The following is a 23,111-nucleotide window of genomic DNA, read 5'->3' as shown; positions in this document are numbered from 1 at the left end:
TCTGCTCTGAGTAACATTTTAAAGCTATTGAATTTCCATGGTTACTTTTAGCATGTTACCCTAGACAAACCCAGCTGAGATGCTGCAAGGTGGTATAGGATGACCCATCCTTGGCCAGGCTGTATGGGGTTTAGGGCAACTCAGTCTAGTAGAAGGTATCCCTATCCATGGCAGAGGAGTTGGAGATAGATGATCTGCAAGGTCCTTTCCAACCTAAAACATTTTATCATTCTATAGATATCATCCTGGAAAGAAAGGACAAGAAGATGGGATACTGTAGTGTACCTGATACCACAAGGAAACAACCTCAGAAGTGCCCAAGAAGGAAGGGCAAGACCCTGCAGGAACTACAGCTTTTTGCGTTATCTCCTCTGCTGCCTGAGATGAACCAGTAGTCCTTCAACAAAGCAGATTGCAAAAAGAAAGCTAATCTCTTCTGCAACATTAACACTAACCTAAGGTAAAATATTTTGTGATTAGCCATTACTGCTCAAAAAGCAAGTATCTGTGAGATGTTGTTTAAGGAAGTGAATGACAGAGAGCCAAAATAGCTTGGTGTTGCATAAGAGGGAGAAAGAAAGCATATCAAAGATGTGGTTTTGTTTTTATGTCTGCTTTTGTATTCTGGAGTTTGTAGTAGCCACAGAAACAGTTTACTGTTATACTTAGGAAGGAAAATAGTTATAAATCATAGCTCAGTTCATAATTTCTATAAAGTGCACCTAAAAGTTATCACTGTCCTAAACAAACTTCCACCCTAGATTACTGTATTCCAAGAATGGTGCTTCCCAGTTCAGTCTTCAATTATAACTGAAATGGCAGGAAACACCCCCCAAGAAAACATCATTGTTATATCTCTATGAATCATAAGGTGTTTTTAGGATCCTTTAAGAAGTAAATATTGGCTGGCTCAAAAACACCAGGTGACAAGAAACACAAGAAGAATTGTTAAGTTAGACAAGGTAGCTTTTGCAAAAAGCTTTGCTAAGCAATTATATGTGTGAATGCTGAAGTAACCTAGTATTTTTCATCTGTGTGTCATCTCTACATTCTTCATCTTTCCACTAACTTTTGACTAGCTTCTTTTGCAGAAAAAGAACAGGACTTTGACCTACTCTGCCACAGAGAAAAAGAGAACAAGTTGAGAGTGCAATATTTCTAAAGCAGTGGAAGCAGAAAGTGGAAAGAGCAGAGTGGGAAAGGGACAGGGTATTAAAAAACTCAGAGAAAAAAAAAAAAAAGGAATGAGTGAATGAGAAAATGAAAGGGGAGAGCTAAGTGAAATATCTGATAAGCAGGTAAAATGAAGTAACCTTAAAAAGCTGAGTATGAGAATGAGTCAAAAAGGTAGTAACAAAGAGAAAGAGATGGAAAATAATCATAGGCAGAAGTGAAAGAGAAAATAAAAAAGATATAAAAACAAAAACAGGAGATAGAAGGAGATCTAAAGACAGGAAACAGGAAAATGTGGGAAAGAAGCGAGACAGTGATATTTAACTAACATATGTCAGTATGTTACTTCAGAAGGAAGTAAACACAGACCAGTCATGCCAGTTAGGGCTACAGGACTGCAAACTCTTACTTTCCTCTTTTCTTTTTTTTTTTTTTTTTTTTTTTTTTTTTTTTTTAAATATTGTTCAAGGCTTTTAGCCTTTTCTTCTGTAAAGGATGCGCTTAGTGAGTGAGGACTAAGAAATGTTTAAAACACATAAAGCAGATACTAGGTGCAGACTTTCTCAGTAGGGATTGCATCAAGCACAACAGGCACAGTATGGGTGCTGACATCTCCAAGTCATTCTGCAGATCTAACCTTTTTTCCCGACACTTGTAGAGTTTATCCTTGTTATGGTATATTTTACAGAACAAATAGCCAGCAGGGGTTGTCAGGTGTTACATACTGCTATGTATCTCTGCAGAAGGTTTTAAGCAATCCTAGTACTTGTTATTCTGGCTTTGTGGGGAGACCCACCTCTGCAGTGATAAGGTGGGTCAGATTAACCAGGCAACAGGCTGCCAGATACAGGCAAACACTATAAAACAAATTCTTTATACTCTGTTTTTAAACTCATATTTTCATGTCAGGGGTCTAGTGTTGGTGTGGGTACTGCTTCAAAATATTTTTTGTAAGCAGTTTTAATGAGTAACATTTTAAAATATTAATTGCACACTCTTCAGTGAATGTAAGATGGTGAACAGTACTTTGTGAAGTGCGTTACAACTAGGATCTTGCCCTGGAGTGATGAGGAGAGGCAGTGGGGTCTGCCAGCGGCAGTTTTTCCTGTTTCAGGAGGTGCAGACAGTCCTCCACAGAGCCACGGGGATCACACCTGCAGCCTAAGGAAGGCCCAAGACATGGACCTGCTTTACTGAGCATTTGCCATCTTTGACTTCCAAGTGGCTGTGGCTAGGAAAAGTGTAGTTTTTATAGGTCTAAATTAAAAGATCCATTGAGTTTGAAAATGTCTTCTAATTCTGTCCTTTTTTTAAAGAAGGCTTGGAAGACTTGGGATACTACATGCCAGTTCCAGGCTATGGCAGCAAGTGGAAGCATCAACACCAGTACCACAAAACTCAGCCCTTGTAACGGTAGGTGAAGTCTTCTGATCAGCAGAGGGGAAATTTGTAGGAGATTGAAACCTTTTTTTCCTTGTGCCAAGAGGAAATCTCCATCCACAGCATCTGAATATTTGTAATGTGCAACCCAAACATAATAAAGGTGTGAAGGCTAAAAATGGGAAAAAACTACCACAACTCCAACAGCCAAAGCAAACAGAAAAGAGCTCAGGAGTTATGGCTTCCAAAAAGGTTCCTCAGACCTTTTCATATGTCACTGACGTCCTCACAGACACTGACCCATGCACAAACCAAACCCCAAATGTGTCTTAAAACTAACCTAGAAAAAATAACACAAAAGCCTTATGGATCAGAGGCAGCTCCTGGCCCTAGATTCAGTACTACTTTAACGTGCTTTGTTTTTTTGTTGTTTTGTTTGTTTGTTTGATTGATTGATTTGGGAGGGGGAGTCTGTTTTTGTTTCATTCATTTGTATTCTTTTGTCTATTGTTTGCACATTACCAAACAAAAAGTCTGATCATCGGTTTTGTTTTGCTCTATAGTCCAATGAGACAAGCTATAAAAATTAAATTAAATTTTCATTTTCTTGTTTTAATGCTAAAAGAGAAAAGAACCAAAGAATTAATATGGGCAATAATCTGATTTTTCCAGCAACAGCATCATTCTCAGGGAGAGTATTAGACTGCTGCTTGATTTAATATCTCCAATTTACTGTGATTCATTATTTTCTGAGACAATCCTGACAAGTAGATTGTGTCTTTACTGTTCTCTCAACATTTCTAACAATAATCTATTTACTACATTTTCATCTAGAGAGAAAAGGAAAAAAGAAATAAGAAGTTGAAGTTAAGGCTCTTACATTGATTTCAAACAGCAGAAAAATGATTCTTGCGGATTTGTCCACTTGAATAAAAAAATGAACAGAGATCTACTAGGCAATCCATGTAAGGTACTGGCTGTTGCAGAGAACTGAATGCATTTGGAGGAAAACAATAGTTTATTACATTTAGGCAGACAGTGCAGCAACAAACCACTGTCTCCTGTTTGTATCTGCAGACACATCCAGAGGCATACCTTGCTGCTCATTCATATTATCAGAGCCCCTGGCTATGGTGCAGCCAGTTTGTCTAAAAATGATTTCTCACATATACTTGAGCTTTTAAATGTTCAGGTACCTCAGCTTTTGCATTCCTCTTTTAATTCCAAGTTTAAACATTAGCGATCACACAAGCCTGTGAAAAGAAGTCAGCACCTTTGCCTCTTGGTAAATTTCTTTCGCTAAAGACAATGGCACCCAGATTGCATTTGGGCAAAGGTTTGGAATCAGGAAGTTTTTTTTTTTTTCCAGTGGATTTCACTTGGCTAAACTAAAAGTAATCATAGATTCCTCTAACTCTGAACTCCATATGGAACTGTAATAATCATACTTTGCTTTAAAACAACCTTGCTCTCAGCCACAAACTTTTTTTCAGCATGTGCTGGCATCTCCAACCTGCAAGCACTGAGCTCAGTGGGGCTGATCCAGAAAAGCATTCACATTAAGTGTTTGATTTCAGGTCATGTTGAGGGCCAGTTCCTGAAAGCAGAAAGCTAATCACACATTTGACTACTTTACTGGATCAAGACCAGGGCACCCACTTTCAGAGATGGATGTGTCTGTGCCATGCTGACAGGCATTCCCACCTGGCAATGAGGCAGACATCTCTTACAGGCTCCATACCCCACTCGGCTATTTTAGGACAGGTTAGGGACCAGTACTGGGTGCGGGTTATTACGTGGAAAGGTCAGAAGTTTGCCTGCTTGCTTAAACCAGCAAAATCTGTTTTTAATCTGTGAAAACACACCAAACACCCTGCTTGGAGAAAAAGGTATGTTGTATTTTTCCTGACCACTGTTTTCCCCGGTGGCAAGTTTCTCCTTCAAAATGATACCCACTGCTTTGTTTATAGGACTTTACAGAAGGATTTGCATGGGTTAGTGAGGGGAGGGAATACTCACATTTGCAGAAACATAGTATCCATTAAAGTACATGAGGCTATGGTGGTTCCCCTCCCCAGCTGCTACTAAGTTTATTTGCAGCCTGCAGCCCGAAAACAGGGCTGTGGCCCATCTGTGCCCCGTATGTGGGAATTCCTTTCCACTATTGCTGCAGAAGCGTGGATCCAGGAGACGTTCCCCTAACCTCCCCTCAAATTCCCCTCCAAACTGACCTAATTGGAGCCAGAGCAGACGCCACCAAAGACCGCAGCGTCCTGGGGAGGGGGCAGGGGGCCGCACTGCACCGCTGATTCTCCTAGGTCCCCTGTGGTTCCCTCCCTCTGCAGCAGAGCTGTGGGGTTAAGCAGCATAGCAAACCTTGTGTGGGCCCCTCTGCATGGGGCGGGTTTCACCCTTAGAGGAAAACCAAGTTTCATGCAGGATGGTGGAGCAGGAGTGGAAGATCAAAGAGGAAAATTCAGTTGGCTGCAACACATGTTCTGGATCTGAACCTTTCCCACTTAAGCTGCAAAGCTCATGCTCACTGCATAATGGCGCTGGCATTGAGAGGGTGTCGTGTGTAAATATATCAGGAAGAAAAATCAAAGACCAGTATTTAAACTTATCTTTTACCCAGGAGGAAAAAGTTAGTTTCTTCATATATCTTGTGCCTGTCTGGAAGATGCTGGGAAGGGCTGTCTTAGAGTGGTGAGGGCAAAAATCTTCTATTTTAAACCTCTGTTAAGGGGAAAAGGTCAGGCACAGGAGGACAGGAAAAAGGAGAGATGAAAATTAGCAAATGTAACTGCAGGCAAAACCATTTGTTAAGGGGTTGGTCTTGAGAAGACAGGAGTTGAAGTTTTGAGGGTTCTTTACTGTTACACAGATATGAGAATAAGCATTAAAAAAAGGCTTATATGAATAACCAGGAGAACACTTCAAAACAAATGATTGTGTAGTACAGGCAGGGAAAATGGCTGCAGGCAATTTAAATCTACTTGCAGAAGTTTTTAGACACTTCAGCAGATATGTAAACACCCACTTTCACGTATACCTATTTGTGGCTCAGCTGAGTATTTGGCCCCTGAGGCCAACTCTGCCCAAAAGGCAAAGTCACATTTAAAGTAAGCTGTGACCTCTGGATCAAAAATAATAAAGTCACGTGCTAAAGAATAGTAGACAGTGATGGGCTCACATTATTGCTTTAAGACTCAGGTTTGTTTTGTTAACATTAGCTTCTTTAAGATCCTTTTATCTTTTTTTCTGTAGGAGATTTTGTTCTTTTTCATATCAATTTTTTTCTCAAGAAAAATTCATCTTTGTCCAATATATTTTTAATAGAAGAATTCATTTTGAAGAGTTCCACTTCAGGGCTAGCTGAAATTTAAAGCTTATTATTAAGGATATTATCCAATTGCTTCTTGAACACTGACAGGTATGTGGCATCAACCACCTCTCTAGGAAGTGCTTGACCACTCACAGTACAGAAATTTTTCCTAATATCTAGTCTGAACCTCCCTGGTGCAGCTTTGTGCGTTTTCCAGATTTTTTGCAAATTTGTCCAAATTTTTTTTTTTTGTAAAACTGATGGTATGTAAAAAGCACATTAAATTTGGCAAAACTGTTTTGCTTTTCATAAGTAAATGCGTAGGTACCGAGGTCTAATTCATGGTTGTGGAAACTCGTGCCATGGCCCCACACTTCATATTTTACCCATACCATTTCTCCAGGAGGTATTCTGAAGAGAGCTCAACAGATGTCCTTTTAAAACTCCCAAATCTTGACTTTGGATGTGGTCAAGCTCCTACAGAAAGGCTGGTGAACTTGCTCATGTGAGGAATGTAGCTCATGTTCAACACCTCCCAGAGGTGCTTGGTGGGAAGACGCATGAGTCTTCCTCTCCTACCTGCAGCTTGATCACATTCTTGATGTCCCCATTTCTGTTGTGTCTCACCAGTTTTCTTGTTCTCCTTAAAGGAAAAATGCTAGTTTTTTGTTAAGGAATTAGACTTGACATCATTACATGACTAGTATTTCTCAAGAATAGATGAAAAGGGAATGGTCAACCGCAGAGTCTGGGAGTTTTGCCTATAAATAACAATCTGTAATACCTATCCTCTTTGCCATAATAAACCAAAGTCTAGTTTTCCCTCTGGTCTTCTGAGGGAAAGCCATTATTCACTCTGGTATCAGCCACTACCTTATTTATTTCTTTTCTATGGTTGTTAGTATAGAATCAAACTTTGTTTCTAAGGTTTGGAGAGACGAAAGATGGTTTTAATATAGGCTGTAATTATGTATTTTACCTCAAGCCACTGGGGTAATACAAACATGTATTTGCTCAAGGGTCACCAGAGAAGTGGTTGAGAGGATCTAAAGATTTTAATTGGAATTTGATTCACATTCATGTTTAAGAATTTAGATGATAATCTTATCAGAACAAGTAAAGCCTTCAAATATTGAACTGAAAATCTTGTAGGAAAAAGATTTCTTGTGGTATTAGCAAAAATTCTTGGTCAGGGCAAAAATTCTAGGGAAGTGGACTTCCTCTTATAATTTTACCACTTCTATTTTAAATTTAGGAACTAGAGGCAAAAGGAACAACTTAAACCTTTTGGCTTTTAATTCAGAATGGTTCACGCTAAGTAATTGGGCCTTGTATTCACTGTAGAAAAAAAAAAGTGTTTCAGAGGTCTAGTATTAACCTCAACCAACTAACTTGTATGACAGCTACAAATCTGTGTTTCTAGGATTCTACCACAAGTAAATACTTGTTAAGCATATATGTTCTTTGTAGTGATGTTTAGAGTCAAAATGACTGCTTTGCTTCTGCTCTATGTATCTTGGAGCTGGATTTTTCTATGAATTCAGTGGGAGCTTGTTACCACGTTAAATGCCCAGCTTTCATTAAATCCACACCTGAAGGGTGAGTAAATGAATCCTGAACTTTGCATTTGAAAGTATGCATACTTTTCATGGATTTTTGCCAATTAGATTCTAGATTTAAAGAGACATTGTGATAACCTTAACCACACTGTGGCTAGACCAAACCTCTATGATCTTGTTCCTAGGGGCACTGCTCTTTGAAGTGGCATCACTGACAGTTTTAGCTACTGTAGGTATTTATGAGGTACAAAATGATAAAGTAAACAGGCATAAAATGTGATTTTAATGGCATAAGCATCACCAGACTGGATTATATTCTTGCGCTCCAAGAATTTATTTTCTCAAGTAGATTTATTTTCTCTCAGTTCTTTTCTGTTTTCTTTTTTTTTTTTTCCTTCATTAAACTGCCCCAAAGAAACATAGAAGCAGAGCTTGCTTCTGTTTAGATCTCTAAAAGCTGAGATGTACGTATTTATTATGGCTTGAACTTGCAGCTAAGCTCAGATGTATGTATTTACTATGACTTGAACTTGCAGCTCTTAACTAACGCTGTGTGTTTAAACTGTTTACTCACCAAAGTATTTGGAGGAATATCTGTGTATTTTCCACATTGCTTCCAGTGTTCTGCTTTGTTTGTTGGTGATTTATTAATGATACTTGTGATTTATTACTGTCACTTTATAGATTATGTGCAAATCAGTGACAAAGCGCTATGTGGACCATGCCTTGTTAGTCGTAAAAGCATTCAAGAAGCCATGAAAATCAGTTAAGCTTGAACCTATTCAGGGAAAGAGCATAGTGCTGTCTATTGATCAGTAGCCTTTAGATATGTAATGAGTAGTAGTACTTTGGACACTGTCAAATAGTGTTTTCCTTTCAATCTGATAAATTACACTTTTTTGCATTAATGGTCTGAGATTTGACATAGAGCACTCTTGTATTGGTATTTCTTTCAGCTCTAGTATTGTGGTGAACTTAAACGGCCAAGGCAGATATTTTTAGAAAACTTGGTATTTTCTCTTCCAATACAGTTTTAGCCATTGAGTTAACACTGATCTAACTTTTATATACAGCAGAAAATTTAGGGCCTGCAAATAGTTTAATGAATACATTTACAGCTAGTGTGTCTATGTGAATATTATACACAGTTTTCTCTCTCACTAATGAATAACTTACTTACAGATTTGGACTGCAGGTATCTAATTTCTTTACTAATACAGAAGTTATTCTGAATTTCTTATTAAACAGGAAAACGGTATATAAGTTTAAGTCCTCATTTGTTGTTGACTTGAAAGGTACTTTGTTTCTGTTCCCAATATCAGGACTTGATTTCTTCCCTCTTTGCAGTATTTTTTTTTTCAGCCATTTGCACAAAAAAAAAAGAGCTGGCTTGTAGGTAGAAAGTTCCTACTTTCAAATGAATAATTTTGAAGGCAGAGCTTGTGTTGCAGCAGAACCCAAGTCTTACATCTGTGTCACTCTCAGAAGGTTATTCCCAATAATAACAGCAGCCAGGCACTTCAGAGTGACACGTATTCAGAGTTATGCTCCTCTGGGTCAGAGGGTGAATCTGTCCCTCTCCCCTCTGCTTCTGTCCCTTTAAAAAAATAATAAAATATGAAAATATAAAAAATAACAGTAAATAAATAAATAAAATAAACAAAAGAACACTATAAATATTCTGAAGAATAAGCCCGGTAGCCTACCTTATTAACAGGATTAGGGGCAATAAACTTCGAGCAGCTTCTTTTCCTGGATGTTAGTTTTCTAATGATCCATTCAATGTTTGCTCAGGTTATCTACATTCAAATTAGTTCCTCTTGAGCGAGTCTCGTTTCAGCAATAGAATCCATAACCTCTGGGGACTGATTTGGCTGTACAGAAGAACAGCAATAGTAGTTTGAGCATCAACAGTGCCCTGGTACATCAAATAAATTCAAGGTTCTGTTAAACGCAAGTTTAATATTTTTTTGGAAGTACTTGCAGTTAGACGAAAAATCCAGTGACACATCTAACACTGAGAGCAAGACCACGTCTTTGACCCAGTGTTTTCTACCTTTTGAATATATGAGTCCCCTACTATTAAAAAGAAGCAGAAATGCTATAGTAAGCAGACTGGGGACGAGGCGGGGGGACAAGGGAAATGAAGTATTTATTTATTAGCCTTTATTTGAAGCTACTGTTTTGCAGGCTCTCTGGAACATGTTTTGAGGCTGACTCTGGAGACCCTAGTTGTATCAGTTCTTTTCTTCCAGCAAAAAAATTTCTGTAGGTCAAGCAGTAGTGACAATTTCAGCTCACAGATGAAAACTGTTTGCTGAGGTGGATGAACTGTGACTTATTTGTTGGTTTAGCTACTAGTTTCAGGACAGAAGGCCTGCAATTAATATTCTGACCCTTTCAGTCTTTCCAGTTACTTCTGTAAGAATTAATACAATTAATTCCCATCTTAAACTGTTAGCAGATTCGACAGTTCTCTTGGCAACACTGTAACACGGTGACCACCTAAATAGTAAATGAAAACATAGCTAAAAAAAAGTCAAAGCTTAGCAACATCTGCAGTATATTAAGAAAGGTTTTGGAGCTCTCATGCATGACCTATGTGCCCAGCATCCTTGCAGAATATCTTTTACTGCAGTCCAGGTTTGTTCTGGTCTTTTTCAGAATTGGCTTAAAGGCCAAGTAGTCTCTAATGACCACATTAATAGACCCAATTGAAAGGGTATAGGGTACGTAAGTGCTTACCATCACAAATCACTATTTTGTATGTAATTTTTTAATAAAATGAGGCTAGGTCAATATCTAGCTCATTTAATAAATGTTTCTTATTTCACAAAAGCAAGCCTAATGAAGTTACAGAATTATAGAAATCTGGCCGAAAGGAAAATTTATAGGAAAATTTATAGCTACAAAGTATTTTGAAGTTAAATAATTTGGGGTTACTATGTAGTAATCCTAATACAAAATTTTCTCTGCCTGCTGTCATTATCAAAAAACACATCCCACATGGTGTGGGACAAAGTAATATTTTCTATTAATGCACTAACTTTACTATAGACCAGCAAACAAGGATGTTTGGTGTGTGCTGAATGATTATTATTGAAGTAAAATACAACAAAAATTAGGATAGTATTTCCTGAGAACCAGTAAGATGCACTTCATATTTTGTAGTATGTATTTTTACTTAGTTCCTCATTTAGGGACTGATTAAGCCAGAATATATGCAGTCTGTCTGTTTCTTGACTGTTCAATATTGTTTGAGAGAGCCATTAACACCCACCTAATTTATAGTGTCTGCTGTATGGAATCGTAGACTTCCAACTCCCGAGTTGGAAGGGATCCACAAGGATCATCAAGTTCATCACCTGGTTCCACATAACTCTATCCAAAAATTCAGACCTTATGACTGAGAGCATAGTAGTTAGCCAGGTCCTTAACACCTGACGGTCCTACCCTGGGTTTAGCCAAAGCAAAATTCTCCTAAGCTGTTTAGTTCTCCAGTTCATGTTATTCCATGTGTCTCAAGCATACTGTTTTTTATTCAGGTGTCTTAGTTTTTTTTCTTGGATACCGGTGATGGGGAAGGAGTAAAGATGAATTCTCAGAAGGACTTTGGTAGTCTGTCAGTGCTTGAATATCTTTTTTGAATAATAGAAATAAACAATAATGATTTTGCTGTTATTGGTTGATTACAATAATATTGTAAAGTGAAAGGAGAATCTGGATCCTAGCCTCCACCTCCCTGGGACTAGACTAAAGAGAAGACTTTTACTATGGTTGCAGTGAAAAATCTCTCAACGCAAACTTAATTTGGTTAAGAAAGGAGGACAAAAGCATGAATAGGGTTGATTTCCTTAAGCGGTTTAGCATGCTGCTGATCGCAGAAATTGGTTTTTCTTTTCTTTTTCTTTTTTTTTGTTTTGTTTTATTTAAAAAAAGAAAGAAAAAATAAAAAAAAAAGAAAAAAAAGAAAAAAAAAAGCCAACCAGTATTCAAGTAGGTAACTAACCCAGCTTTGTGAAAATGGGATTTTCTTTGTATAGCACAGAAATAATTCCATCCATAAAATATTTACAAGAGACATGAGACTGTAAGGGACCTTCTGATTCTTTGAATCCAGACCTTGCTAAAAATCATGTTAGTAATATAATTTGTATGAACCCCTGAAAATTTATCTTAAAATTAGTATTGCCCTATTTGTGTTCTGTTCCAGGATCCTGCCTTACTGAAGGTTAGATACAATCATATCATTAAATGTACTTAGGCAGTTTGTCAACCTGAACATTTTAAATATATTTTATGTTTTTCAATATGGACAGTAACCATGACACAAAACAACTATTACGTCCTTTAGAAATGTGTATTGTTTATGTTGGAAAAACCAGTGCAACCTTCAGACATATTTGCTAGTACTTTGAATAAAAATATTTTTATTGAAAAATAATACTAAAATCTGGCTTTGGTTGGGTATGGTTGGGTTTTGTTTGTTTGTTTGTTTGTTTTAAATAAGTTCCAAAAAGGTGTCCAAGTGTTATGAATTATTTTATAAGAAAACTGTAGGTTATATATTACAAAACAACTAAATGAAACTAACCAGAAAGCCCCAGGATTAAGCAGATGAAAAGGCCATTCCAGATGGAAAAGAGCTCAAGAGTCAGAGCTGTCCAGAATTCTCTGTAAAAATTAGGTTATATTAGTGCATTCTTGAAAAGGAGGTTGGGAAAAGAGACAGCGTTAAGACAGCAGTTTAACTGTGTTTGACAAGCTAAATGGAATACATTTCCTAGCTCCAAATGGCTGCACAGTGCTCCTGTAATGGGTGTTTTGCTCAAAGCATAATGAGAAGAGAAGAGGGAAAATTATTTCATTTGTCCAGACTATAATCAATCACTTCCAGGAAAAAAAGTCTTTCATGATTTTCCAGGAGCCATAGGAGTTTTTAAACATATTAGTTGTAGGAATTACCCTATGAAAGAAAAAAATAAGTTATGAAAAACAAATAAGATGCACAAAATTAATCTATAAATTTATGACCATTCTTAGTCTTTCTTGTGTTTGTGCCTAGATGCAAGTTTTTTTCTTACTGTCCCCAAATTGCCAGTACCTATAAAATTATGAAAGCAAAAGAAAGGATGGAGAAGTCTCAAAAGAAAAGGGATTTTTCATCTGGCAACCTGTCCACCCCAAAAGTCATAAAGTTCTTTCCTGAAACTTTGGGATTGCAAAAGTTTACTGAGTTTTACTTGCTTCTGATGGAAATTCCCTAATGATTCTGGTGGTTTCTGGATAGTGATATAAACTATTACACAAGGATATGGTTATGGTAATGAAATTATTAAAAAAAAAAAAATACTCTGCACAGTTATAAGATCGAAGAGTTTGAGTGTCTAAATCTGTGTTGTCTTATCTAGTCATGAGAGTATTATCACTCCCAAATTTATACATCAGGAAAGCTGAATCACAGCCAGTCTTGTTCACATTGAAGTTAATGTTAAGATGTCTGGAGAGTGTCTCTGGTATACAGGATGCAAGACTGAACCAGGGATACTCAGGATTTCATTGTGCATGCCCCTCTGTTCTTAAAAGGGGAAAGACTTTATTTATTTATTTATTTATTTATTTATTTATTTATTTATTTATTTATTTATTTTGTTTGCTGAATGCTTTGAAAATATTTTTACTCAGGGAGTACAAGAAAAGAGCAGCGATTCTACTTTTCTTGGATTCTCCAGAGGCTTGGACAGAGGGAGAGAAAGAAGCATGCCCAAAATAATCTCCTGCATTTAAAAGAAATGGCCCATGAACCAAATAATGGAGGAAGTTAGAGAACACACTGATTATTAACCTCTAGGAGTCATTTGACATCCAGGAATTTCCTACAGGCTATATTGTGTCCAAATGCAAAATTCTGACATTTTGCAAAGATTCACTGGAAGGCCTGCCTTCCAGGTAACAGATTAATATCAGGCAAATTTGTTATGAAAGCAGCAATGAATGCAGTCTCAGTGAGGTCCTGGCCATGCCTACAGAGTGCTGTCCCGCCTTGCAGAAGTCAGGAAAACTCGTCTCTGTTGTATCGCTTTCCTCTCAATGTCACCTGAATCAGTCTGTTAACTTGGAAAAGACTGGGTTCATTAAAATAATAAATCAGTTCAGAAGCAGATGGTTTTAACACATAGGTTTAGATATTATGTAACTACATGTCAGTTTTACGGACATAATCCTTAGGTTTCAATTGGGCGTTTTAATTTCACCCAAAAAAAGAAGCCAGCTGAGTTCTTCCAACCCCATCTAATTCTCATCTCTGTGTGCTGCTTCACTTTATGTTTCTTGTAACAAAAAGGCTTTTAAAGTTGATAAATGGCTGTGAAGATTTTGCTTTTACTTTGTTGCTTTTCTGTTTATTTAACCAAGAGCAGTTCTTTTAGTCCTGACCCCAGCCTTGTCAAATAGACTGTGTTTGTCAAACTGCTCATGCTCCCATTAACTCCTAGCTGTTTCAATTGTCACGTTTGATGAATGGCTCAAATACTGCTAGCATCATTAAAAGCAGGGATACTGAGGGAAGTATTATGTTATATACTGAGTCCAAATACACAACATAAATAGGAAAATTCCAAGCAAAGAAAATCTTTTATTGCATAAAGGAAATTGCAAGTGGTTTAAAACTAATCTCCTTTAATGCTATTTTTCATACATGCAGGAGACAAGAAAAAAAAAACCCTCAAGTTTCATGTTTGGTGTTATCTCTTTATGGTTAAAGATCACTGGTAGCTTTACAACCATATTTATATGGTTTTCTGCAAGTGTTTGGGACTGCTTGGGGGAACAGTCCTGCTAAGCGTGACCAAAGTGACAGAGCCATCCCATGGTTCTTTGTCGTTCCAAAGGGTCTGCCTCTTCCCAAAACAGACTGCTGTTCCTGCGAGTGAGGCCGTCCTCAGAATGAAGTTGAAGTCATGCAGCCCAGCGGTCATACACTGCTTTTCCCTTCTAGATTGACAGCAGCTCCAGGGTGCATGGTGCTGCTCACTCTGGCCTAGCCCCAGCACTGCCCTTAGCTCTACCTGTGGGAGCAGCAGCCACCGCTGAGGTCTCCTTAATGACCTGCCCCTAACAGCAGTGCAAGCTCAGGCTTGCCAGAATTTGGCAGAGCGCGGTTCTCCAGTTACACTCAAGCTAACATTTCAGTTTATATTGTCTGGTGCCCTTGTCTGCCCTTTGTCGTACTTACAGCACAGTGCTAGTGAGAGGCAGAGTTCAGGATTAGTGCTGGAAAGTTGGGTAATGGCTTCAGCAGAAGAATAAATATTGTTGTTGTTGGGATGTTGTTTTAGACGCTGGGCTTTTTTTAACTGTTAAAGTCTATCTAGAGGCCAAGAAACTTCTGTTCTGACTTTTTTTTTACATTCTTGATCCAAGTAAGATTGCTCAGATCCATATTTATACAGATGTTTAAATATTGTTATATACTTCTAGACTGGTTATATTGCTGTGATAATTAGGTTCTAGTCAGAGTTACTTTTCTTTTTTATTATTATTTTGTTTAAAACAAAACAAAACAAAACAAAAACAACAACAAAAAAACATTTCTCCAAATTGTGATTATAGCTGTGTGTATATAGATATGTTGTGGTCCTAATGTTCCTGAGTGCTACTCGTGAAATTTTCATCATGAATAAATACACTGCTGCAGGATATTTTTCCTGGATAGTGATACAAGCCATTACAATGAGGACTACAGGCAAATCATTAAAGAAACCCTAAAATGACGCCAGGAGACCAGGAGTAGGTCCTCAAAGTTTATATTTTCCCAAGCTGCAGATCTTTTTTTCTTTTTTTTTCTTTTTTATTTTTCTTTTTTTTTTTTTTCTCTTTATAGAAGATAGAAAGCATTTAGTGACCTCAGTCTGACATGAAACATGGAGAAAGCAAAGAAACTTCTGGTTGTTTCAGAAACTATTGTTACCAGCTTTTTGCTTTCAGTGACTGTAACTCTCTGCCTGGTTGTTTGAGTGCAAGCAATGGCAGAAATTCTCTCTCTTCTATTGTGGTTAACTCAAAAGTTTTGGAAAGACTGTGTAGAACATCAGATAGTGAGCTTGAGGCATCATTGATCTGCATCACAGGCAAAGCACAACTTTAAAGATGTAGTGAGAAGGATTGGTAGTTGACTCATTTCAATCCTTTTTCCTTTTCTCAGATGCCATACACAACAGAGTAGAGAGGTGGGCTGTGGGCTTCCAGCAAATTTCCACTGCAATGGGGTGGATGTGAGGATGAGCAGCTAGCTCCATCAAAGTCCCGCTCCTGCTGGCTGGTGATATGGGACATACTCAGATCATCCCTCTCTCCCCACTTACCCCCTGGGTAAGTGATATTGTTTATTTGCTCCTGTGTGGGTAGGTGCTTCTCTGTGTCTGGCTCTTGCTGAATTTGATTGCAAAGGTTTGTATGTTATTTAGATTGCAGTCATCTGGACATTGGCTATGCAAACTTATTTATTTCATCCAGTTAAAGCATGAAATAATATTATTGTATTTGATTGACAATATTTGTTTCTGTGCTGGGGTTCCTCAGGTAACTGGTGTTTATCACCTAGGACCCTAAATACATATTCGGTATTCTAAACGATATATATTTTTTTAATCAATAGAGTTCATCACAGTCCTTTTATTATTCACAGTGGTAAGATTATTAATGACAAAGTACTTTCATTAGAACAAATAATTTTTTCAGCCTCAACCGTATTCTTGTTTCTGCCTGTGCCAAATTTAAATATGAATTAAAAAAAAATAAATACAAAATGTGTGATCATTCCCTGATGAGGATTCCTACATTTTTAATCATGATTTGTTGGTGTTACTGGGTTTCCTAGCCCTCAGGAGCACTGAAGCCTACAGAATATGATTTCATTTGTTTAACCATGTTCAAACTGGATCTATAGGAACAGGCTCTGGACTTAATATTACTTTCTATGGGACATGGTAGCTGCATCTCCAGATAAAGCACATTACAAAGTATAGGTCAGTACTGGGCCTCCAACCCACACATGCTCTCCCACTACTACTTAAACTAGTGCTTAGTCTGTGAGAGTAGTACTTAGGAGAAAATAGTCTTGGAGGTCTGCAGTCTCAGATGGTCTCTAATGAAATGTGATCTTAACCTGAAAAAGCTGGATTCAGGATGTCAATATCTACTCACTTGTTCCTACTCGCTGAAATGGAGAATTTGGCTCATAGTTCGCTGGAAAAGCATCCGTAAGGTTTAAGCAAAACATAAGAAAAAATTTGTATGCTCTGCCCCCTTGTTCAGCGTTTAAACAATACTGTAAGAAGTTTTGAAGCAAGCACTGCAGTCTTTTCCTGGAAAGCATCGTTGGCAGAAAAGTAATTTTCAGCAGAACTCAAAGAACGGAGGGAAAAAAAATGGTATAAATCAGCGAGCAAGCTGACCCATGGGCAGCCAAACTAAAGCAGCCTCATTTCCTATGGATTTCTGTCTCCTCAGCCCTGTCATCTGCTTTCCAGCTCTCTGCCACCACTAGCCCTTCTGCTCCTCCAGGGCCTGGCAGTGAGGACCATGTACGTGGCCAGAACACCTTGGCCATGGCTGCAAGGCCATCCTGCTCTTCTCTCCCTGGAGAGAAGGGAGCTCCCTCACCTCTGGCCGTCCCCAGTCTGAGCAGGGCCTGTAAGGGTCTGCTGGTCATGGAGACCTCTGTCCTTCTGTAAAATTTAGTCAAAACAGAGGGGAAAGAGCAAGCAGATGATAGATGAGCATTCGCACAGCACAGTTCTGTTGTAACCTCATTTCCCTAAGGAACTGTATGCTTTTGTGAGTAGTTGGTATATTTAGAAGATTAGATTTTTCACTTATTTTTAAAAACAAGCTAAAAAAATACATGGCAACAATGTCAGAGATATGTCACTGTGCTTTCTCTGAGGAATTAGCCACAAGGCCATTTCAGATGACCACAAACCCCACAAAATGTATATGCCAGCCATACTGCCTATACCCCGTGGGTTAGGTAGGCCAAACCAGAGACACTGAGGACAAACGCTTGGAATACCTGTGGCAAACTAGCCTGCCTGCCATGTGCAGCCATCCCCAGGACAGCTACATCTGTGTGATCTAGTCTGGTTAATATAGACAGTTTGAAAATGGACAGATGAGTCCAAAATGAAAGGACAGTAGCTTCTCCCTGGGAAGGGCCCTGTTGTTGCTGGAATTATAACACATTAGTTTATTCCAGCATTTCAGAGCTGGGCATTTCTGTTTAATAGTATATGTCAGATTTCCTCTATTAGGACATACTAAAATTCTAGGACTAACTCAGTTGCAGCTGTGATACCCTCAGTGTCCTGCAGCATAGCTGGGAGAACAAATACACACTTTTTTATTTCTTTACTCTGGTTTGCTTGCTTGCTTGTCATTTTGGTTTGCACATGAGTGTTTGCCTTCTGCTAGACCCACCCAGAAAAAAGGTAGGGCTGGATAGTAAATAAGGCACAGAAAGAGTGTCAACATAAATAACAATGAGGGGTATTTTTTTTAATTATTTTTTATTTTTTGTCTGTGACTTTTAAGAAAAAAAATTAAAAGAAACTTTGTGTCACTTGAAATTTTCTAGCTTTTGTAAAACAAAATACAAATGAAATATGTGCATTTTTATACAAATCAAACTAGGAGAGACTTGTTTTGCTCAGTTTTGAAATTCACAAAGGTGTGACTGAAGAGAATTATTTTCCCTGACATTAAAATATTAAATCAGCATCAGAGCTTGCCTCTGGGTTCACAGGCAATAACATGTGTGTCTCCTGTTCTGTATTTTACATTTGCCTCACATACATAACATGTTCGTACTTTTTTCAAAGAAAGTGCATCTCTAATACTGTGTAGTTTGGACAAATTTAGCTAATAAATTACATATGTAACTAGTCCTTGCTGGTTAGACAGTTCTTGGTATTTCTTCTTTTACTTTTCCCTGTCCAACATATACGTCCCTTAAAGCTTGAAAGCTTTATAAAGGACTAGATGCAACTTAACAACTTATTAATAATTTAGAAATATTAACCTGGACATTAATTTTGTTCTTTCCTCTTTCTATTTGTCATTTTTGGACAAGAGAAATATTTCTGGCAGTGGCAAAAATATTGGCATTGTCCCACAGTGCCCAGAAACCATAGGAAAGAGTAGCCAATGCAAATGATAAATTAAATTTTTAGTCATACTCTGTGAACTCCAGCTCTCACCAGTCAGCAAGGCTGGAGTTCCCTCATGCTGAATCTCAGTTCTATTAAATGTGGTTTTATCAGACTGATATGAAAGTTCTGCTTGTATTATCCAGCACTACTTTCTGCTTGTCTTCTTTATCATTGTACCTGTGGCCATGTGAATTTTCAGCCCACCCAGCTTGACTGAGCATTTCTGTCTGGAAGCATCTTTGGAGTGGCTTTCTTCTGAGATACATGGTACTTCCTGCTTTTGCTTGACCATCCTAGAAATTTGGAGAACATCTTGACTTCAAAGGTATGAGAGCTACTACACTCTAAAGGCTGTACTTTGAGAGATGAGCTATCAGCTGCTTGTGGGAACATTTCAGTTGACTTCCTTGTGATTCTGTGTTGCTGTTTCTGTTGTTTTATCATTTCTAAACATTCTGCTATATATCAGCTCCTACAAACTATTTAGCCACATTCTCCGGACTAGACCTTTCCTCAGGTCTAAGGATAGTTTTCATGGGTTTCACTGGTCACCAAATCATTGCTTATTGTGAGTCTAAGTCACGGAGACATTAAGTGATGCAGGGAACCTAGCTAACTCACAAAAGCTCAGAGTATCCAGTTGTTGTAGTCTGCCCCATAACTGTCCTAAGGAGTTGAATATTACAAAGAGCTGGGAATTCCCATGTCTAAGTTCCACACTGAAGACATTAGATTCCGAACCCTCACAGCTGCTTGTTTTTCCCCAAACACAAGCACCCTTCTGACCTCACTAATTTTCTGATATAAACTAAGAATCTTTTTGTGATAATCAGAGTCAAGTATCAGTTCCAGAAAGCCATCACTATGCATTATAGGCACTTAGGCACATTAGAAAACAAAACAAAACAACCAATCTACCACTTTCCAGGATTAATGCTATGAAACATTTTATGGGTGGTCTGTAAGTGGACAGAATGCTGCACTAATGTGTGACTGCATGGCAATTAAGCTTAATTAGGGAAGGTTTTGAAAAAGACAGATGAAAGTAAATTATGGGAATGAAAGCAACTGTGCTTTTGGGGACTACACTCTGCTACACTAGTCCAGTGAAGCATGGTAAAAATTGGCCCCTGTCTATCACATTTTGATGCACATCCAGCAGTTTGTCAAACCAAGCATTTTTTTTCTAGAAGCAAGAATCTCTTAGGAGCACATTCTTCACCAGTCTCTGCTGAATTCACAGGTTTCTTCAGGAGATAGCTGCGCTTCCATACTAAAAGGAGTAGGTGACCTTTAAAATAATCATCCTGTTTAGTTTTGCATTGCCTCTTTTCTACATGGAGTAACAGAGATAGTGACATATGTAGATTTTGATTTTCATGTGTGCACTGGAGGCAATTTTTCACAATTTCATGTTTTTATTTCTTTCTTAGATTCACAACTGAGCCCCCCATACAGGACATATGATTCCTGTTCCAGTGATTTTCCTCAGTGAGAAGACTCTGGTAAGCAGACTTGGAGCCACATGGTTTGAGGGCATCTGATCAAACAGGCTCTTTCTGAGTTCTTCAGTGTTTTTATGCTCAGAGACAGACTGTTTTAGAGCTAGGTGCCTCTTCCCTCTCCTAGATGATTTTAAAGGAAACAAAATTTAGCGTAGTGAAATCCTCAGTGAAACAATTGTTTTTCTCTTCCTTGGACTAGATGGTTGTTACATCAGGCACTGTTATTGTATACAATATTATATTGAATTTTATTAAATTATGGAAAATTAAATAGAAAAGCAGGAAACAAAAGCTATGCAGTCAGATTTTTATTTTTTATTTTTTTAGCTTGGATAGTGCCTGGCATTGCTTTCCACCAGGACACTGGGATGCTTTTTTTCCCTAATGAACTTTTTATGTCCAAGATGAAATACAGATCCTGTGGACAATTTATTAAGAAAAACACCAGTTTCATGTGAGCAGTTTTTCAGACCAATAGGGAATTTATATGTGGAAATCATACATGGGTATAGGGAAACACCTCATAAAAAGAATGACTACATGGTCAGCAGCTGTTATTTATGCGCATTCTTTTTTAATAAAAAATGTGTGTTTGGACCAGTCCTTTTTTTTTTTCTTTTTTCTTTTTTTTTCCTTCTTTTTTTTTATTGCAGCTCAGCAAGGTAGCCTCAACTGTAGTTGTTTAACCTTCTGACTTTCTTTTTGTTGTTGTTGTTTTTGAAAAAAAAAAAAAAAAAAGAGAGAACTAAAACCAACACTTTGTGTTTTCAGTTACTAAGCTTGTTCTTATGTGAAAGGTATAGTAAGGACACCTTTCTTCACTGCAGGAAGCTGAAGTGAGTGTCGATAGAAAACAAAAATAGAGTGTTATAAAAATGAAAATAGGCAAGAGGATGCTAAACACAAAGAAGCTACTTCTTGGATTTGTTGGCAGAACATGAATGGCTGTGCATAGGTAATCCAGATACTCCATATGCCTAAATTCTGCGTGTTAGATACTTCTTCACCTGCATGTACACAGATGCAAAATTTACATTTATGGACTTATGTATCCATAAACGACAGTTTCCTACAGGTCATATTATGTGGAGGTCAATCCATTTAAAAAATACATTCCTTGTAGAGATGCTGGAACCAAACCTTTGGATGGGCTTCCCTGTTTAGCACAAAGTGCTAGAACCATAGAATCTATTTCTGAAGAGAGATCCCCTTAGCAGGGGAACTTTACTCAAATCCTTTATTTTCCTCTACATCTTTAATTGGGAAGTGAAGGCTCAGCAGAAGAGTTGTTGGTATGTGAGGTAATGAGAAACTTCAGGGTACGCCTGGATACTTGTTAAAATAATACTTGCAGGGTAGCTGGCATAATCTCCCTGGCAAGGTTGTTACAAGTCCTCCATAGACTCATTCTTTCATGAAGATGATGAGTTGTTGGGAAAACCTGGAGTAGTTATGCAGCAGTAGGTGAACAAGCCTTTTCCCCAATGAAAGCCTAAAACCAGTGTTTATTACTTCCTTTTAGGTCACTGAAACATCACTCATCTGTCTTTTTGATGATAGCCACTCTCTTTTCATCTTCCTGAACCGCTCTGCCCTACACCTCTCTTACACATCCTATAAATGCTTCTCTCCAGAAGGTTTCCCAAGATCTGCAGTATTGCTGCGGGCACCTTCTACAGCAGCCCAGCCACCAGGAGTGCCTGGGACAGGCTTGGGAAGGAATTCTCTGAGATGAATAAATCAGACCTGGCAAAGACTAGCATTCAGCTTTTGCTCAGTTAATGTTAAGAAAATTCACCTGGATCAGCACTGGTACTTTACAATGTACCTATAGTACATTGGGAAATGGCTTTCTGTGATTTGAATGCTTTCTAAATTATATTTTATGCTGGAATACTGCAATGTTATTTGTTGGAAAACAGGGAAAAGCAATTTTTTACAGCTCACAAAGACCTGCAATAGCAGTTAGAGCTATTCTGTCTACTTTCTCCTTGCACCAGAGAAACTGAGACATACAAAGTTACCTGCTGAAAAAACAAACAAACAAAAAAACTAAACAAAACAAAACAAACAAAAAAAACACGAATGGAGCAAACAAGCCCATTATTTCCAGATTTCTAGGAGACATTTATCGGACTGTATGTGCTACATTTCTGCAAGCGATATTTAATATGTACAGGTGAAGAAACCTAGGCTTGCTTAGGTTTCCTTCAATTCCTCTCTAACCTGCCCTCATTTCTTTTTTCCCACCTCCTCCCCTCTTTTGCGGCTTCCTGGTGTAAGTGCCCACAGCAAACCACTGTTCAGGATCCAGGAGCAGCCCTCCACTGCAGGCCTAGTGCTAACCTCAGCGACAGCTGCCGAAACACCGTGATCACACGTTCCCAGCGCCTTGTTCTGCCAGCAGTGGTAGGAAACTCCAGTTTATGTTAATAAGGTGTGGAGGGTGGCCAAAATATTTTGTGAGTTTTCCGGCTAGAAAGGGTAATGAAGCTACCTCTGTCTCAGTAAGCTGGCATGGGAGCAAGTTAAACAACTGGAAAACGTGTTTTCAAAGAAAAATACAGGGTACAAACTCCTGAGGTTTAGAACTTCCACTGGGGGCTGAGGTTTTTCATCTTTCCACTTTTTTTCCAGACTGGCTACTCCCTTTCACACAGCAAGAGCAATGCAGGGGGAGCAGGATGTTTCTGCAAATTAGTTTCACGAACTCTACCCACACTGAGAGTTAAACTCAAAAGCATTCTTACCTTATACAAAAGTAATTAATTGTTTAATATGTAAAGTAAATCCATAAACTTATTCCTTTAAATTTTATTTTAAAACTACCTTTTTAGTAGCAAAAGAAACCTCTGCACTACTGTGAGCATGGTCAAATTCTTTGGGCTCGCTTCAAAAAGCTCGTTCTTTTTGTCATTCCTCTCTGACCTCCTCCCTGCTAGCCCTGGGATGAAAAGCAAGC

The 23,111-nt window shown here is 38.2% G+C and overlaps 2 long non-coding RNA genes across 12 annotated transcripts in view; both read left to right on the top strand.

Annotated features, from left to right (window-relative positions):
* LOC118164310 overlaps positions 1-1,587 on the top strand; it is a 370,599-nt gene extending 369,012 nt beyond the window's left edge. For all 11 annotated transcript variants that reach the window (XR_004749429.1, XR_004749432.1, XR_004749431.1 and 8 more), the window contains one exon: positions 238-1,587. This is a non-coding gene — a long non-coding RNA (uncharacterized LOC118164310). The remainder of the gene's footprint in view (positions 1-237) is intronic.
* A 33-nt stretch (positions 1,588-1,620) lies between these two features.
* The window catches only part of LOC118164311, a 51,246-nt gene continuing 29,755 nt past the window's right edge, over positions 1,621-23,111 (top strand). Inside the window, exons 1-4 of the long non-coding RNA XR_004749433.1 lie at positions 1,621-2,586; positions 18,844-18,969; positions 20,078-20,149; positions 22,433-22,558. This is a non-coding gene — a long non-coding RNA (uncharacterized LOC118164311). The remainder of the gene's footprint in view (positions 2,587-18,843; positions 18,970-20,077; positions 20,150-22,432; positions 22,559-23,111) is intronic.

The sequence above is a fragment of the Oxyura jamaicensis genome, chromosome 3 (genome assembly GCF_011077185.1).
Source record: "Oxyura jamaicensis isolate SHBP4307 breed ruddy duck chromosome 3, BPBGC_Ojam_1.0, whole genome shotgun sequence".
Lineage (NCBI taxonomy): Eukaryota > Metazoa > Chordata > Aves > Anseriformes > Anatidae > Oxyura > Oxyura jamaicensis.
The sequence above is the reverse complement of the archived record's forward strand: the minus strand, read 5'-3'. Positions and strand labels throughout refer to the sequence as shown.